The following is a 19630-nucleotide window of genomic DNA, read 5'->3' on the forward strand; positions in this document are numbered from 1 at the left end:
GCCATATTGGTTTATTTTGTTTGAGTGAGCAGCCTGCTGACATCACACTGTCTTTCTCTACTCTGATTGGCTGTTGCTGTGTGCTTCCCAGCGTCTCTCGTGAAAGTCGGGGGATGCCCCTACATGATCTATGATGTTGCTACCAAAAGTAGTTTATGGCTGTCTGTTTTAATTTTTTTCCCCTTCAAGGGATTTCATTATTCATTTTTTTTCCAGACTGTGTGAATTTTGATTATTTTGGCAATGTCACATTATGAATCCATTATTTATAAAGACTAAGGAATAAAATGATAGTCGTGCCAAAGAAAATTATTTTTATGACTTAAATCTTAAAAAGCCCAGTGGCGGTACAACTTTAAGCTATATTTTAATGATGGGTATGTCCACATAACTACTGTTATAAATACCAGTCAGGTTGATGATGAAAAGAGGTACTTAAATGGATTTGTATAAAATAAAGTTTGAATCAGAGTATATACTTTATTATTATTATTATTAATTTACTTATTTTTGTATTATCTGTACTGGTACCCTTTTGAGTAATGGAGGAAAAACATGTAGTCACCCAGATATGTACATATGCCAGTCTTATTGCAAGTGAAAATGCTATGGTTTGTACTTGTTTTTTTTTTTTTTGTTTTGTTTTTTTTTATCTAAACGTGAATGAAATTTATAAATCACAGTGAAATTGTATTGTTATTGTTATGGCATATAGTGCTAAATCACAGAGGAAAAATAGATGTGTTAGAGGCCCTGATGCCCCACCTGAGTCAGTGCTTACCCCCAGAATCTGGTGCATGAATCTGACGAGATCCTGAATGGGTTGTTAGTCTGAGGCACATGAATCAGCCAAAAAAAAAAAAAAAAAAAAAAAAAAACCTAAAAAATACTTGCCTTAAATTTAATCACTTCACAAGGTACTGATTAAAAAATATATAAAATTGCAGAATTATTTTTTTAGTTTAGTTTTTTTGCATAAGTGTGTTTGGATATTTGCCTATTTGTTGTATTTCTCCCCATTTCATTGCTTTCACCTTCTCAAGTGACCTGTTTGCTCCTCAACAATAGCTTGCTTAATCCAGCAGTGGCAACATATTTGACCAGGAGACCAAACATGGGCGCCATGTCACGTCTTGTTGAAGGAGAATAAAAAATAGAGCTGCTCCGCTTCACTTCCTTATTATGATGTGATTCGGGCCACAGATCTCTACACAGAGCCCCGACAGAGACACAATCATTTTTAACACTTTCCTCCCTCTCCCATTATCTGTCTCCAACAATGGCCTCAGCTCAACACCTCGCCTCCCATTGGTGCCGCGCAGAATCCACACTGTGGACTTTCAGAAGGGAGTGAGGCATATCATTGGAGTTCAGGCCGCGCAAACAGCAAGAGGGCCCATTCAGCGAGGGCTCTGATGGACGTGGTGCCACTCCAAGAGGACATGCCTGACTTGCCGGTCCCTGACAACCATCTGTGTTTGCCAGGTGGAGCATTAAGGAGCTGTGCCTTCCTTTTTGTCACGGTCTGCTCCGTTACCGTTTCCACACTGCAGGGCCCTCACCATATACAGCCATCGCTAGCTCTCTTGCTAGCTCCACGCCTGAGCAGGTAGCTTCAGGAAGGTAGCCGTGCAGAAAGGGCCATCCCCTTTCGCTCTTTCTACACCGTTTCTCACATTTAATTATCTGATTTCTTCTCCTCCCATGGCCAGGAGGAGAAAAGAATTGCTCCTCACGCCTCCTTGCTGAGGAGAGCTGTTGATTGTTCTCGCTTAAGCCCACAGTGGACTTGAATGAAAGACACCTTCTTGTTTCACATCACATATTAGAGCGCTCAGCACAGGCCTCAGTGTTTGTGAGCGCTGGACCTGTGTTTGGAGTCAATGAGGAGAGCATTTCAGCTGTGTCACCCCAGCTTTTCCAAAAGAAGGGGAAATCTTATTTGAGATCTGTTGCTCTGGAAACAAGGTTTTACATCCCGCTTTCTCTCCATCATGAGCTGAAGCTTGACTGAGACAGTGTCTTCTCACAAGTAGTCGGATATTGTCTGTATCCAGACAGTAGAATAAAATACTTCAACCTGCTACATGAGTATCCATGTGGAGAAAGGGAGTCTACTCTGAAGGAGGTGTAATATCTAATTCTTTGGCAAGTTTAATATAGGTCATAAAGGATACTATTTTCCACCTGGTGCAAAGGGATGTACACTGCAAGTCAACAAACAGGGATGGGACATGGTGGGACTGTGATAATGATCTAAACTCAAAAATGAATGCAATAAAAGGAATAAGTAATAGAAAAACACCGTGTGCTTTATATTGTAATTTAACATCACTTTTGTTCCCATTTTCACAGGGGGTCTGGACTTGCGACTGATAATACTGTACATTTATAATTCGTTTGTACATTGGCAAGCTGCACTAGCCATTATACAAAAGGTGTGTCTTAGAGGGGTCCAGTACTCCAAATACACCATATGTTCCCAACGCCAACAAGAAAACATGAATTTTATGATGAGTGTGCTGCATCTGAATATTAAGCAGGTACTAACGTCAGTTAGGAACCTACTACCCAACCTGTGGCATGTACAAGAAGAAGCAAACTGCAGAGACACAATTTGGCCATAGTTTGTCACTGCCATCTAACCTTTGGCACAGATGTATACAACTGATGTACTATATCCACTTATGCCATGAAAATTTGTATTTTGCATTGCCAGAATCTGTACACAAATCAATTTATTTTCATTTATACAAGTATTGCACCAAATCACAACAAAATTGCCTCAAGGTGCTTCACACAAGTAAGGTCTAACCTTACCAACCCCCAGAGCAAGCACACAAGTGACAGTGGTAAGGAAAAACACCCTCTGAGGAAGAAACCTCAAGCAGACCAGACTCAAAGGGGTGACCCTCTGCTTGGCCCATGCTTGGGACATAAATTACAAAAACAATTCACAAAATGAATATACAGGAAATGTTGCCGGTGCACAGGGCAGGAGGGTTTCAAACCAGACACACACAATTCCTGATACTTAATACATGAAAATTCAGTAAGGTATATCTTATATATTATATTACAATTCTAAGGTGGAACTATGCCAGTATACAAAGGTATATCTAAAAAGGAAGAGTAAAATAGGAGAGTAGAAAAGAGTAGAGTAGAACCACTTCGGTGCCTGGTCTTGAGAACCAGGGATGGTAGGTTAAAAAGCTCTTTTATCCCATGGAAACTCTCCCTACCCACCCAAGCAGCTCAAGAAAAAGGTATATATAATATCAAATCAAATCAATTTTATTTATATAGCGCCAAATCACAACAAACAGTTGCCCCAAGGCGCTTTATATTGTAAGGCAAAGCCATACAATAATTACGGAAAAACCCCAACGGTCAAAACGACCCCCTGTGAGCAAGCACTTGGCGACAGTGGGAAGGAAAAACTCCCTTTTAACAGGAAGAAACCTCCAGCAGAACCAGGCTCAGGGAGGGGCAGTCTTCTGCTGGGACTGGTTGGGGCTGAGGGAGAGAACCAGGAAAAAGACATGCTGTGGAGGGGAGCAGAGATCAATCACTAATGATTAAATGCAGAGTGGTGCATACAGAGCAAAAAAAGAAAGAAACACTCAGTGCATCATGGGAACCCCCCAGCAGACTAAGTCTATAGCAGCATAACTAAGGGATGGTTCAGGGTCACCTGATCCAGCCCTAACTATAAGCTTTAGCAAAAAGGAAAGTTAAGCCTAATCTTAAAAGTAGAGAGGGTGTCTGTCTCCCTGATCTGAATTGGGAGCTGGTTCCAGAGGAGAGGAGCCTGAAAGCTGAAGGCTCTGCCTCCCATTCTACTATTACAAACCCTAGGAACTACAAGTAAGCTTGCAGTCTGAGAGCGAAGCGCTCTATTGGGGTGATATGGTACTATGAGGTCCCTAAGATAAGATGGGACCTGATTATTCAAAACCTTATAAGTAAGAAGAAGAATTTTAAATTCTATTCTAGAATTAACAGGAAGCCAATGAAGAGAGGCCAATATGGGTGAGATATGCTCTCTCCTTCTAGTCCCTGTCAGTACTCTAGCTGCAGCATTTTGAATTAACTGAAGGCTTTTCAGGGAACCTTTAGGACAACCTGATAATAATGAATTACAATAGTCCAGCCTAGAGGAAATAAATGCATGAATTAGTTTTTCAGCATCACTCTGAGATAAGACCTTTCTAATTTTAGAGATATTGCGCAAATGCAAAAAAGCAGTCCTACATATTTGTTTAATATGCGCATTGAATGACATATCCTGATCAAAAATGACTCCAAGATTTCTCACAGTATTACTAGAGGTCAGGGTAATGCCATCCAGAGTAAGGATCTGGTTAGACACCATATTTCTAAAATTTGTGGGGCCAAGTACAATAACTTCAGTTTTATCTGATTTTAAAAGCAGGAAATTAGAGGTCATCCATGTCTTTATGTCTGTAAGACAATCCTGCAGTTTAGCTAATTGGTGTGTGTCCTCTGGCTTCGTGGATAGATAAAGCTGGGTATCATCTGCGTAACAATGAAAATTTAAGCAATGCTGTCTAATAATACTGCCTAAGGGAAGCATGTATAAAGTGAATAAAATTGGTCCTAGCACAGAACCTTGTGGAACTCCATAATTAAACTTAATATAATAAATAATAAGACATAAGAAGGATAAGACATCTCAGGAGACCATTGTAGTATAGGTAATTAGTATGTAGACTAGTAGTAAAATCAAATATATTTAGTAGGCTAAGCTGTAGAAGCAGAAGCTGTGAGTGTGAGTGTACTGGTATCTATCTAAAGTAACTCTGTTAGCATACTATAGGAAAATAAAAAGTATAATCATTATGCTATCAAATGGAAACCTAAGAACTTAGGTACTATATGTTGTCTTTAGAGGAACACATAAACTGATGAATCATTAAAAATCTACACCATGTAAAATAGAATTGTAAATGGCGAAAATAAGCTAGTGGAAGAGCTAAATTAGCTGTGAATAAGTCAACCGTACCCAGCAAGCTAACACAATAAGCAAAAATGGTAATTAGTGTATAAAGTATAATAGCGTAGTTAAACCTACAGTAACTGTATTAACAAATACATATAAAATAAATGTGGCCAAAAGTATGAATTAATGTGAGTTATCAAACACAAAAGAACCAACTATTTTGTAAGCTACGATGAATGTTGCTAAGACCGGCTAGATAAGATAACGTTAGCTGTTGGGTATAACTAATTGTACCCCACTCCTCCAATATTTACTTAAATATAATAATATTAGAAAGGGGAGAATACAAAAAAGTAAAGCATGTAGACATATGGAGACATAAGTACATATATTTGCAGAAAAGAGAAAAACAGCAGCCGTGTTAATCACCAAACCTGCAGCTGCCAGCGTTACACATCTTGCTGTTTCTTCTTCTGCTCATATTTCTAACACAGTATTCAGTAGCTTCGCCCTCGTGTGGGAACACGTAATTACAGCTGATCATCCCAGTAACCACTTAAAGCGTTAAATGTATATTTGTACAATGTACATGTATATTTGTACAATGTACATGTATATTTGTACAATGCCATGGCTCCTTGCCTTTTGTATTAAGGAGTCTCAAGCAAATCGTTACTTGGAATCATTATGAGGGACAAATCTTGTGGCCACAAAATACTGTTGTGAGAAGACCAACTGTTTCATGACTTCATTTTTTAATATGTATAACAGGGTCATTTGCACATGAGAGCAAATGGTTAGCAAGTTTACCTCCCAAAAAATATGCCCCCGGTTCACGATCATGCACACCCACTTTACATGTACATGGAGAGTTGTGTGAGGAAGAATATCTGTTGGGGCGTGAATCTCTCCCATATAAAATGCGCTAGACACACTGAGATACATGAGCTACGTTGTATGATATGATTCAGGGACGATACTTTTTCTTGTGAAATTATTTGGTTCAGTGTAATATGATGCAATAATTTGTTGTAGACATTCATTTTGTGTAATAAAATAAGCCGAAAGTGGCATTGCTTACCTTCAAATACAACCTTCAAACTTTTCTGACAGTTTGAAGACATGGAAGTAGCCGTGTAACGGCCTGAACAAAAATGGGAGAAACCAAACGAAGTTATGTTTAACATGTAAAGACATGGAATGGTGCAACTTCAAACATGTTTAACATGAAATCTAAACCATATTTACCAAGAAAATGCAGGAAAAACTAATTTGCATAATACCCCCCCTTTTTTATTTTTTTAATTACTACTTACACAGTAAAGCAGGTTTCAGCTTCACTTCATATTTTAAACAGGCCACATAAGACATCAAATTCTATATTACTCCAGTCACAACGCTATCTCCCATTGGTATTCAGTGCTATTCTTCTACTCTTACCAAAGATTTCTCTTGGACATTTTCCCTTCTGACCCGCCACCCCTCCCCTTTCATGCTCATTCTGAACTCCACACTGTATGATACAGCAACCTAAAATGCCAGCAAATCAGATAAATAGATCAGGAGGAAAATTAACCCCATACTTATGTGGCGATTCCATTTGAAAATCACCTAATTACGTGATTATGTCATTAGGCATGGGGGAGCAGGAGGAGGGGTGGGAAGGGGAGGCGTGCATTTCAAAAGACCCTAGTGAGTTTGTCTGTGAAATAAAAGACGCAAAAGAACCTTAAAGGTAATTAATCCACTTAACTCCTCAGCTCCAGCTCCACATGCCACAGCAGACAACACAGCGGCCCCACAGAACGGAGCAAAGAAGAAAAGAATGCTCGTGGATTGCTTTACAGCAGCAGCCCTTTGAAATATATACAGAAATGACAAACGTACCATTCTTCTGAAGAATGGGTCACATTGGGAAAGTCCATTTTCCCGTCTCGCTCACTCATTCACTCTTTAGTCTTTATGCTGTAGTTATTATTGGTTTATGTACTGTACAGTGAATACAGAACACCTGACCTGATCATGCAATGGTTGAAAAAGGAGGTACAACATATGTACATTCCCAAGACACTGTCATGTAATGAATATTTATTTATTAATTTCTGTATTACTGTAGAGGTACGGTCGGAAGTGTGTAGGAGTGGCGTCTGTGGACAACGGGATGCTGGACTGACATGCGAGATGCCATGCCTGATGCTGATGCAGAAGATGTCTTGAATTCCTATGTTCTGTTTTGGCTGCTCTATAAAACTTTGTAAAAACCTTGTAATTGTTAGAATGGCCTAAGCAGTGGGTCACCCCTCTGAGTCTGGTCTGCTTGAGGTTTCTTCCTCATTATCATCAAAGGGAGTTTTTCCTTACCACTGTCGCCTGTGTGCTTGATCTAGGGGTTGGTAAGGTTAGACCCTGCTTGTGTGAAGCGCCTTGAGGCAGCTTTGTTGTGATTTGGCGCTGTATAAATATAATAAATTGAATTGAATTACTTACTTTAATGAAGGTCACGTCAGGTCTGGGACTACATGCTAGTTCTGGGTGTTGCTCCATTCACGCTATGAAACTACCTTGAGTTCTGGAAGGCAACTACATGGGCAACTACAACTGTTCCATCCTCACCTCTTGAAAATAGGCATCTGCCCCAACCAGATAAAATGTGGCATCGCATTGACCTTTTGCAGTTACCATGGTCCTAAAAACTGAGAAACCTGCATGCTGGATCATGCCCAATGAAACATGCCACCTGGCTAAAGTGTCACCGTTGATGTTTTGTTACAATGCAAGTGGTACTTCTCATCTGTATCTCTCTATGAAGTGCTATGAAGTAATTTGGCCTTTTCTCTGAAAGAACCTAGTACCAAATACATCCAGTTGTCTTTTTAAGTCACTGCTTAGCATCCAAGTCTCACAACATAAGATGGGAAAATCCAAGACCCGAAAGACTCAGGCCTTCATTCTCCTGCAAAGTTAACATTGCTAAACACCACTGTTCAATGACCTCATGACTCCAGAAGCTCTTCCAAGGAATCTCTCAATCATAAAGGTTGTTGACCCAGAGATGTGAATGTCACTGGTGATGGAGGTGAATCTTTCTACCAGTTTCACAATTTCACCACATACAGATACTTTTTTGATGGCTGAGTCCAGGAACTCAATGAAAGCATGAATCTTAGTCTTGAGCCAAGACAATCACAAACCAAGACACTCTGACTCCTATCATAGCTTCTCAAGTACAATCATGGCATCGATTCATTCCATAAATACAACAGCATCATCCACAATATCAACTTCAGCCAAAACTTTCCTCACCAAAAAAGGCCACAAAGCTACCGGTCTCCACAACCCTCAATACCCAGTCTATATCTATCTATCTATTTATATATAGCATTGGGCACATATACATATGTAGGTAGGATCCTAAATTACTCAAGCAAAATGAATTTGCAAAAGATCAGTAATTGGGATCAAAGATCAAATTTAGGCTGTCACACTGATTTGCAACAAACCTGGAACACATATGTAGCTGAGTTCTGAAATTTTTCAGGAAAGGTCAATGACTGTCATGACTGTCTGGTTGATGGTTTTTCCTTCCAGGTACTTTGATTTTTACAACAGACGAGAAAAAATTGTAACAGTGCAGAAAATGGTGGGCAGGGAGCAACAAGAAAAAAAGCTCAGATTTTTACATTCATTTGGCCTTTATGTCATTGCAGTTTGAATACAAGATGCTTCATGTTCAGGTGTGGAACAGTATGAGGTCATTGTATTATTCATTTCAAAATTCTTCACACATTTTCAATTGGGGACAGGTCAGGACAGCAGGCAGGCCAGTCCAGTACCCATGCCCTCTGCTTCCACAACCACGCTTTTGTAATGTGAGCAGAATGGGGTCTTGCATAGTCTTGTAGAAAAATGCATGGATGTCCCAGGAAAAGATGTCATCTTGAAGGCAGCATACATTGTTCCAAAATCTCAATGTACTTTTCTGCACTGATCCTGCCATCACACAAGTCTCAATTACCTTTACCAAGGGAAGTGACACAACCCCATACCATGACAGAAACTGCCGTTTGGACTTGTTGCTGTTGACAATCCGGATAGTCCATTTTGCCTTTGGTCTGGAGCACACAGTGTCCATTTATTTGAGAAAACAAAAAAAAACAAAACAAAAAAACAAACAAAAAAGATCTGGAATACTGATCTGTCTGATCACAATACACATTTCCACTGAGTGATGCTCCAACCCAGAGCTCAGCCATATGGGGTGTGCAGCCAGTACATTCTGAGCGCCGGTCTCCCTGGCCAAATAAATGTGGAGGGTAGAAGGAGGCAGGGCGTTAATCTTAAGGGCCCCTTCACACATAATGTGAATACATGCATCTCTGGGCGAATCACGGTGGTAGCGCTCGGATGAGTACACCACGAAACGTGCCAACGGGCAGGCATGCACGATGCTGGTGCAATGGTTCATGCACGCGACGGTGTCTTTTGAGCAAGAACACAGTGCGAGCAGCTGCTCGCACTATGTTCCATGGGACGAGCTGCACCACATTGCGCCGCTGATGTGGAGGAAAATAAAATAAAAACCAGCTGTATAATTAATGAATATCACTGGGTTGATTATAAATAATACATAAAAAAAATACATAATCCCATGGTTAAATAAAAAAAAAATGCCACTCATGGGATTTGAACCCAAACAGTCCAATTACCAGACAGAAACTTTACCACTGTGCTACAATCACTGTCTTGTAGCAGGAGCATGAACGGCTAAAATCAACAAGCAGATAAATGTATTTTCTAAAAAAAATTAAAAAAGTGCTGTGATAACTGACCAAACGGCATTCAATACGACTTATTTCTGCTGATATGTGACTGCCCTGTTGGACATGACATTCAGATCACCTGCTGCATGTCCAAATGGACTGATGGTCCATTTTTTGTATTTCCACACAAGCACACACACGTGTGTCCTTCAAATCACGGGATGTGTGCTGCAACTGTGATGTCCAAAACCGGAGATGTCGCAACAGCTGTGGGCAGCCAGACACGCCCCCTGTCCTGTCAGCGAACAGATCAAGATGTCACTCTGTGATCAGATCAGATGAGAGATGCCTTGCCTGCCGGGGGGGAGGGGGGTTGGTGTACAAACCACTTGTGGGGGAAGCCGACAGTCTGGCATGCCACATGTGCAATTTCACAGTCGTGGGGCACTTAGACAAATTTCATATCCAGCTCGATAATAATTGTCTGCTGACTGTTGTCCTGTTAACATTACAAATGGCCACGCATTTTCTCAATGGCATGTGAGCCGTGTTAGATGATTGACTCGTTAGCAGGCTTTTAATGAGCCTTTCATTGGATTCAGGTGTGTTGGAGCAGGGAGACAACTAAGAGTATCAGGAAGGTAGCTCTCGAGGACCGAACTTGAGCACCCCTGTCATAGAGCTATACTATGCCAGTATGCTCACCATACGAAAGGGAAAATCAGCACTCTTTCATGCCCAAGCATGACTTCAATGGACATGCTGGCAACGGGAACAGAGGTGATGAGGAAGTAATGGGTAGATGTGGTATCAAGGACAGGAATGTGGAAGGACAGTTGTTAGTTGATTTTGCAAAATGGATGGAAATGGCTGTGGTGAATACCGACTTTAAGACAAGGGAGGAGCACAGGATGACATATAGGAGCGGAGGAAGGTGCACACAGGTGGATTACATTCTTTGTAGGATATGTAAGCTAAAATAAATTGGAGACTGTCAGGTGGTGGCAGGAGAGAGTGGAGCTAGACAGCATAGGAGGTGGTTCATAGGTTGACTTCAGAGCAGGATCACCAACCCTGTACCTGGAGGGCACCTGCCCTGCATGTTTTCTAACTCTCCCTGTTCCACTCCCAGGCAGTTAACTCTATAAGGTGTGCTCAGCCAATCAACAGCTGGAAAACACCACCACTTTTTCTTTAAGAAGCTCTTCTGTCCTCCACCTGTTACCTGTATTAATGGCACCTGTTGGAACTTGTTATCCGTATAAAAGACCACTATCCACAGCCACAAACAGTCAGACTCCAAACTCAGCCATGGCCAAGACCAAAGAGCTGTCGAAGGACACCAAGAAGAAAACTGTAGATGTGCACCAGGCTGGGAAGAGTGAATCTACAATAGTCAAGCAGGTTGGTGTGAATAAATCAACTGTGGGAGCAATTGTAAGAAAATGGAATACATACAAGACCATTGATTGTTTTGCTTTATCTGTTAGCTGTTTAATCTGCGCAGTTAGATTGATCTAGTTAACTAGATAACGATTTGTTTCACAGTGTAATCTTCACGTGACTTAACTAAAGCACTCCCTCTGCTGAATCACCTCTAAATTATTTACACATTATTCACTTTGAGTGTTTTTAGGAATCCGCTAGCATAGCGCAGCTACTAGCTCTTAGCCGGTTTCATATGGCGGCTTCTCCTGTCTCTCCCGCACTTTTCTGCTCTGGGTGTGAAATGTTTAGTTATTCCTCGGCCTCCTTTAGCAGTAACGGTACTTGTAATAAGTGTAGCTTATTCGTAGCTTTGGAGGCCAGGCTGGGCGAATTGGAGACTCGGCTCCGCACCTTGGAAAATCCTACAGCTAGCCAGGCCCCTGTAGTTGGTGCGGACCAAGGTAGCTTAGCCGCCGTTAGTTCCCCTCCGGCAGATCCCGAGCAGCCGGGAAAGCAGGCCGACTGGGTGACTGTGAGGAGGAAGCGTAGTCCTAAAGAGAAGCCCCATGTACACCGCCAACCCATTCACATCTCTAACCGTTTTTCCCCACTCAGCGACACACCCGCCGAGGAACAAACTCTGGTTATTGGCGACTCTGTTTTGAGAAATGTGAAGTTCGCGACACCAGCAACCATAGTCAAATGTCTTCCGGGGGCCAGAGCAGGCGACATTGAAGGAAATTTGAAACTGCTGGCTAAGGCTAAGTAAATTTGGTAAGATTGTAATTCACGTCGGCAGTAATGACACCCGGTTACGCCAATCGGAGGTCACTAAAATTAACATTGAATCAGTCTGTAACTTTGCAAAAACAGTGTCGGACTCTGTAGTTTTCTCTGGGCCCCTCCCCAATCGGACCGGGAGTGACATGTTTAGCCGCATGTTCTCCCTGAATTGCTGGCTGTCTGAGTGGTGTCCAAAAAATGAGGTGGGCTTCACAGATAATTGGCAAAGCTTCTGGGGAAAACCTGATCTTGTTAGGAGAGACGGCATCCATCCCACTTTGGATGGAGCAGCTCTCATTTCTAGAAATCTGGCCAATTTTCTTAAATCCTCCAAACCGTGACTTTCCAGGGTATTGATTTATTCTGCCTTACAGAAACCTGGTTACAGCAGGATGAATATGTTAGTTTAAATGAGTCAACACCCCCGAGTCACACTAACTGCCAGAACGCTCGTAGCACGGGCCGAGGCGGTGGATTAGCAGCAATCTCCCACTCCAGCATATTAATTAATCAAAAACCCAGACAGAGCTTTAATTCATTTGAAAGCTTGACTCTTAGTCTTGTCCATCCAAATTGGAAGTCCCCAAAACCAGTTTTATTTGTTGTTATCTATCGTCCACCTGGTCGTTACTGTGAGTTTCTCTGTGAATTTTCGGACCTTTTGTCTGACTTAGTGCTTAGCTCAGATAAGATAATTATAGTGGGCGATATTAACATCCACACAGATGCTGAGAATGACAGCCTCAACACTGCATTTAATCTATTGTTAGACTCGATTGGCTTTGCTCAAAATGTAAATGAGTCCACCCACCACTTTAATCATATCTTAGATCTTGTTCTGACTTATGGTATGGAAATTGAAGACTTAACAGTATTCCCTGAAAACCCCCTTCTGTCTGATCATTTCTTAATAACATTTACATTTACTCTGATGGACTACCCAGCAGTGGAGAATAAGTTTCATTACAGTAGAAGTCTTTCAGAAAGCGCTGTAACTAGGTTTAAGGATATGATTCCTTCTTTATGTTCTCCAATGCCATATACCAACACAGGGCAGAGAAGCTACCTAAACTGTGAGTGAGATAGATTATCTCATCAATAGTTTTATATCCTCATTGAGGACAACTTTGGATGCTGTAGTGCCTCTGAAAAAGAGAGCCTCAAATCAGAAGTGCCTGACTCCGTGGTATAACTCACAAACTCGCAGCTTAAAGCAGATAACCCGTAAGTTGGAGAGGAAATGGCGTCTCACTAATTTAGAAGATCTTCACTTAGCCTGGAAAAAGAGTCTGTTGCTCTATAAAAAAGCCCTCCGTAAAGCTAGGACATCTTACTACTCATCACTAATTGAAGAACATAAGAACAACCCCAGGTTTCTTTTCAGCACTGTAGCCAGGCTGACAAAGAGTCAGAGCTCTATTGAGCCGAGTATTCCTTTAACTTTAACTAGTAATGATTTCATGAGAAAAAAATTGCTCATAACCATCCCAAAGACATATCGTTCTCTTTGGCTGCTTTCAGTGATGCCGGTATTTGGTTAGACTCTTTCTCTCTGATTGTTCTGTCTGAGTTATTTTCATTAGTTACTTCCTCCAAACCATCAACATGTCTATTAGACCCCATTCCTACCAGGCTGCTCAAGGAAGCCCTACCATTAATTAATGCTTCGATCTTAAATATGATCAATCTATCTTTATTAGTTGGCTATGTACCACAGGCTTTTAAGGTGGCAGTAATTAAACCATTACTTAAAAAGCCATCACTTGACCCAGCTATCTTAGCTAATTATAGGCCAATCTCCAACCTTCCTTTTCTCTCAAAAATTCTTGAAAGGGTTGTTGTAAAACAGCTAACTGATCATCTGCAGAGGAATGGTCTATTTGGAGTTTCAGTCAGGGTTTAGAATTCATCATAGTACAGAAACAGCATTAGTGAAGGTTACAAATGATCTTCTTATGGCCTCAGACAGTGGACTCATCTCTGTGCTTGTTCTGTTAGACCTCAGTGCTGCTTTTGATACTGTTGACCATAAAATTTTATTACAGAGATTAGAGCATGCCATAGGTATTAAAGGCGCTGCGCTGCGGTGGTTTGAATCATATTTATCTAATAGATTACAATTTGTTCATGTAAATGGGGAATCTTCTTCACAGACTAAGGTTAATTATGGCGTTCCACAAGGTTCTGTGCTAGGACAAATTTTATTCACTTTATACATGCTTCCCTTAGGCAGTATTATTAGACAGCATTGCTTAAATTTTCATTGTTATGCAGATGATACCCAGATTTATCTATCCATGAAGCCAGAGGACACACACCAATTAGCTAAACTGCAGGATTGTCTTACAGACATAAAGACATGGATGACCTCTAATTTCCTGCTTTTAAACTCAGATAAAACTGAAGTTATTGTACTTGGCCCCACAAATCTTAGAAACATGGTGTCTAACCAGATCCTTACTCTGGATGGCATTACCCTGACCTCTAGTAATACTGTGAGAAATCTTGGAGTCATTTTTGATCAGGATATGTCATTTAATGCGCATATTAAACAAATATGTAAGACTGCTTTTTTGCATTTGTGCAATATCTCTAAAATTAGAAAGGTCTTGTCTCAGAGTGATGCTGAAAAACTAATTCATGCATTTATTTCCTCTAGGCTGGACTATTGTCATTCATTATTATCAGGTTGTCCTAAAGGTTCCCTGAAAAGCCTTCAGTTAATTCAAAATGCTGCAGCTAGAGTACTGACAGGGACTAGAAGGAGAGAGCATATCTCACCCATACTGGCCTCTCTTCATTGGCTTCCTGTTAATTCTAGAATAGAATTTAAAATTCTTCTTCTTACTTATAAGGTTTTGAATAATCAGGTCCCATCTTATCTTAGGGACCTCATAGTACCATATCACCCCAATAGAGCGCTTCGCTATCAGACTGCAGGCTTACTTGTAGTTCCTAGGGTTTGTAAGAGTAGAATGGGAGGCAGAGCCTTCAGCTTTCAGGCTCCTCTCCTGTGGAACCAGCTCCCAATTCGGATCAGGGAGACAGACACCCTCTCTACTTTTAAGATTAGGCTTAAAACTTTCCTTTTTGCTAAAGCTTATAGTTAGGGCTGGATCAGGTGACCCTGAACCATCCCTTAGTTATGCTGCTATAGACTTAGACTGCTGGGGGGTTCCCATGATGCACTGAGTGTTTCTTTCTCTTTTTGCTCTGTATGCACCACTCTGCATTTAATCATTAGTGATTGATCTCTGCTCCCCTCCACAGCATGTCTTTTTCCTGGTTCTCTCCCTCAGCCCCAACCAGTCCCAGCAGAAGACTGCCCCTCCCTGAGACTGGTTCTGCTGGAGGTTTCTTCCTGTTAAAAGGGAGTTTTTCCTTCCCACTGTCGCCAAGTGCTTGCTCACAGGGGGTTGTTTTGACCGTTGGGGTTTTTCCGTAGTTATTGTATGGCTTTGCCTTACAATATAAAGCTCCATGGGGCAACTGTTTGTTGTGATTTGGCGCTATATAAATAAAATTGATTTGATTTAATAATCTCCCTCAATCTGGGGCTCCACGCAAGATGTCATCCTGTGGGGTCAAAATGATCATGAGAACGGTGAACAAAATTCCCAGAACTACACGGAGGGACCCGATGAATGACCTGCAGAGAGCTGGGACCAAAGTAACAAAGGCTACACACTACACAGAGAGGGACTCAAATCCTGCAGTGCCAGGCGTGTCCCCCTGCTTAAGCCAGTACATGTCCAGGCCCATCTGAAATTTGCCAAAGAGCATATGGATGATCCAGAAAAGGATTGGGAGAACATCATGTGGTCAGATGAAACCAAAATAGAACATTTTGGTAAAAACTCAACTCGTCGTGTTTGGAGGAAGAAGAATGCTGAGTTGCATTCCAAGAACACCATATCTACTGTGAAGCATGGGGGTGGAAACATCATGCTTTGGGGCTGTTTTTCTGCAAAAGGGACAGGACGACTGATCCGTGTTAAGGGAAGAATGAATGTGGCCATGCATCATGAGATTTTAAGCCAAAACCTCCTTCCATCAGTGAGAGCATTGAAGATGCAACATGACTGGGTCTTCCAGCATGACAATGATCCCAAACACACTGCTCAGGTAACAAAGGAGTGACTCCATAAAAAGCATTTCAAGGTCATGGAGTGGCCAAGTCAGTCTCCAGACTTCAACCCCATAGAAAATTTGTTAAGGGAGTTGAAAGTCCATGTTGCCCAGCGACAGCCCCAAAACATCACTGCTCTAGAGGAGATCGGCATGGAGGAATGGACCAAAATACCAGCTACAGTGTGTGCAAACCTGGTGGAGACTTACAGGAAACGTTTGACCTCTGTCATTGCCAACAAAGATTGCGTTACAAAGTATTAAGTTGAATTTTTGTTCTTGACCAAATACTTATTTTCCATTATAATTTATAAATAAATTCTTTAAAAATCCTACAATGTGATTTCCTGGATTTTTTTTTTCTCATTTTGTCTCTCACAGTTGAAGTGTACCTATATTGAAAATTACAGACCTCTCTCATCTTTCTAAGTAGGAGAACTTGCACAATCAGTGACTGACTAAATACTTGTTTGCCCCACTGTATAGCTTGACAAAGTTTCCAAAAATAATCCCTTGCCCATGTGGTTATATCAGTTATTTATGAATTACACTTCTTGATTCTGTGCCATCTGAGGGATTGAGATCACAGGTGTTCTATTTAGGCTCTTGCCCTTTATACAGTGAAATTCCTCCAGATTCTTTGAATATATGATATGAATAAATGATATTATGTGCTGCAGATGGAGAAATGTGCAAATCCCTTCCCTCTGAGGAACATTGTTTTTAACTTGTGTTTATAAAAAAAGGGGGAACTATCTTTTTCTTTTTCTTTTTTCCAATTTCCAAAAGGAAGCCTGCAAGTAAAAAAATGAAGACAACTTGGTGTAATTGAAGCTTTTGTCAACATATTTCATCCTGAATCAGAAATGAGCCTTTCATCCTTTGATTAATGGCTGATATGGAAATATCTTAGTAAATCTCTGGTTGCTTTGCAGGAACACATTTTTATCGAACATATTTCCCATGGATGTTAAATATATCTAGAACTTCAACAAAATCATCAATATTTCATTCCCTAAATGCAAATGGTAGTTTTGCAGGTCAACTAATTAATGTCAGCTGATTTATGCCCCCTGTAAGGAAAAAAGAACAATATAAAATTCATAATAAACTGGAAAATATGATATATACATCACCACTTATAGAATTTATGAGACTGAAATAAAATAGTGGTGGATGAATTTTAATGGTCCTTGTTATTATTAAGCCTTGGTGGTGGGACGCGGGGGGGCAGTGGGTTTGTGCAGTTCCATAATGATAATAATATGTGTGTATAATACAACTGTAATGTAAACAAAGTGCAGCAATGCGTGACTGATAAATGAACAGTGCTTTTTAAAACATTCTTTTCATGTTGTGTATTTTTTGTTTGAAATCACGACTGTAAAATCCTAACAGACATTATTATTGGTGTGTTTGAGCAATGCCCATTTGGATGTACGGCCGGTTAACACACAGCAAGGCTGACTCTCCATCCAAGCCTCCATCCTGCACGCTGCAATAACTCACCACGGCTGTCCTTGTCAAACCACCTAGCCTGAAGATAAATATGTCATTCTTTATGGCCCCCATCAGAGTGTTGAACGGATTCATTTGAGAATAAAAGCAGGATTCCCCCACCCTGTAAATCCATCAGGGTGATGAACAGTTATTTAAAGTGAGTGCACAACTCTTGACATTTGACTTTATGAGACAGGGAATTCTACACTCAACAAAAATATAAATGCAACACTTTTGGTTTTGCTCCCATTTTGTATGAGATAAACTCAAAGATCTAAAACCTTTTCCACATACACAATATCACCATTTCCCTCAAATATTGTTCACAAACCAGTCTAAATCTGTGATAGTGAGCACTTCTCCTTTGCTGAGATAATCCATCTCACCTCACAGGTGTGCCATACCAAGATGCTGATTAGACACCATGATTAGTGCACAGGTGTGCCTTAGACTGCCCACAATAAAAGGCCACTCTGAAAGGTGCAGTTTTATCACACAGCACAATGCCACAGATGTCGCAGGATTTGAGGGAGCGTGCAATTAGCATGCTGACAGCAGGAATGTCAACCAGAGCTGTTGCTCGTGTATTGAATGTTCATGTCTCTACCATAAGCCGTCTCCAAAGGCATTTCAGAGAATTTGGCAGCCAACCAGCCTCACAACTGCAGACCACGTGTAACCACACCAGCCCAGGACCTCCACATCCAGCATGTTCACCTCCAAGATCGTCTGAGACCAGCCACTCGGACAGCTGCTGGAACAATCGGTTTGCATAACCAAAGAATTTCTGCACAAACTGTCAGAAACCGTCTCAGGGAAGCTCATCTGCATGGTCGTCGTCCTCATCGGGGTCTCGACCTGACTCCAGTTCATCGTCGTAACCGACTTGAGTGGGCAAATGCTCACATTCGCTGGTGTTTGGCACGTTGGAGAGGTGTTCTCTTCACGGATGATGCGAAGGAGATATGTTGCACTGCATGAGGCAAATGGTGGTCACACCAGATACTGACTGGTATCCCCCCCCAATAAAACAAAACTGCACCTTTCAGAGTGGCCTTTTATTGTGGGCAGTCTAAGGCACACCTGTGCCCTAATCATGGTGTCTAATCAGCATCTTGATATGGCACACCTGTGAGGTGGGATGGATTATCTCAGCAAAGGAGAAGTGCTCACTATCACAGATTTCGACTGGTTTGTGAACAATATTTGAGGGAAATGGTGATATTGTGTATGTGGAAAAAGTTTTAGATCTTTGAGTTCATTTCATACAAAATGGGAGCAAAACCAAAAGTGTTGCGTTTATATTTTTGTTGAGTATATTTGAACGCACCCTCACTGTAGTTCTGGTAGTTTCTGAGTAACGCAGACACACTGCGGTCCTGTTAATACTGACAAAAACAGTGATGTTAATACTGACAAACACATGCTCGTATTTCTTTTCAAACTGGGTTATTGGGTACAATTCTGCACGCGGAGCAGCTTTTGGGTGATAAAACAATATACATTTTTTAAAGCCTTGGCTCCCTCTGGAAAAGTTTGAAACTCATCAATGTGCAGTAGTTAGCAATGATAAACTGCCTCACCTGCAATCCTCAGGGTGTCCACGGGTGCATTTCAGAGCCAAGCTCCAACAGATTGGCTGAACAGTGTGGTGTAGGCCATTTGGCAAAGACTACAGTTCACTTTGTGCGCCACAGGAACACACTCCCTGACCTTATCCCTCATAGTCCCTCGATACTGCAAATCACACAGCCCAAGAAGTCCCATACTATTAAAACACCTATCTGTATGTTCTGCATGCAAGTAAAAGTTCCCCAGTTATTGTATTTTAGTTTGTGTAAATGCCTGAAAATCATTGTGTATGTTTTGCAACTGCTTTTCAGGTCATTTTAACATACATCGTCTTTTTGGCTTCTCCCATTTTGGTTGATGCAACACAAGTTTTACACCAATACCCTTTCTGATGCATCTCCAGATGGACATGGAGATTGGGACATAATTTGTTTTCAAACTTTCCAAGGCAAAAATGTTAACCCCTTGCACCAACATTTTCAACAGTTGTCCAGTT

The 19630-nt window shown here is 41.2% G+C and overlaps 1 long non-coding RNA gene across 1 annotated transcript; it reads left to right on the forward strand.

Moving 5' to 3' along the window:
• Positions 1–230: 230 nt before the first annotated feature.
• On the forward strand, positions 231–13375 carry LOC117513366. The gene is made up of 3 exons (XR_004561586.1): positions 231–347; positions 8284–8289; positions 13364–13375. It is a non-coding gene; the product is annotated as an uncharacterized LOC117513366 (long non-coding RNA).
• The last annotated feature ends 6255 nt before the right edge of the window (positions 13376–19630 follow it).

Source organism: Thalassophryne amazonica, chromosome 7 (assembly GCF_902500255.1).
Source record: "Thalassophryne amazonica chromosome 7, fThaAma1.1, whole genome shotgun sequence".
NCBI lineage: Eukaryota > Metazoa > Chordata > Actinopteri > Batrachoidiformes > Batrachoididae > Thalassophryne > Thalassophryne amazonica.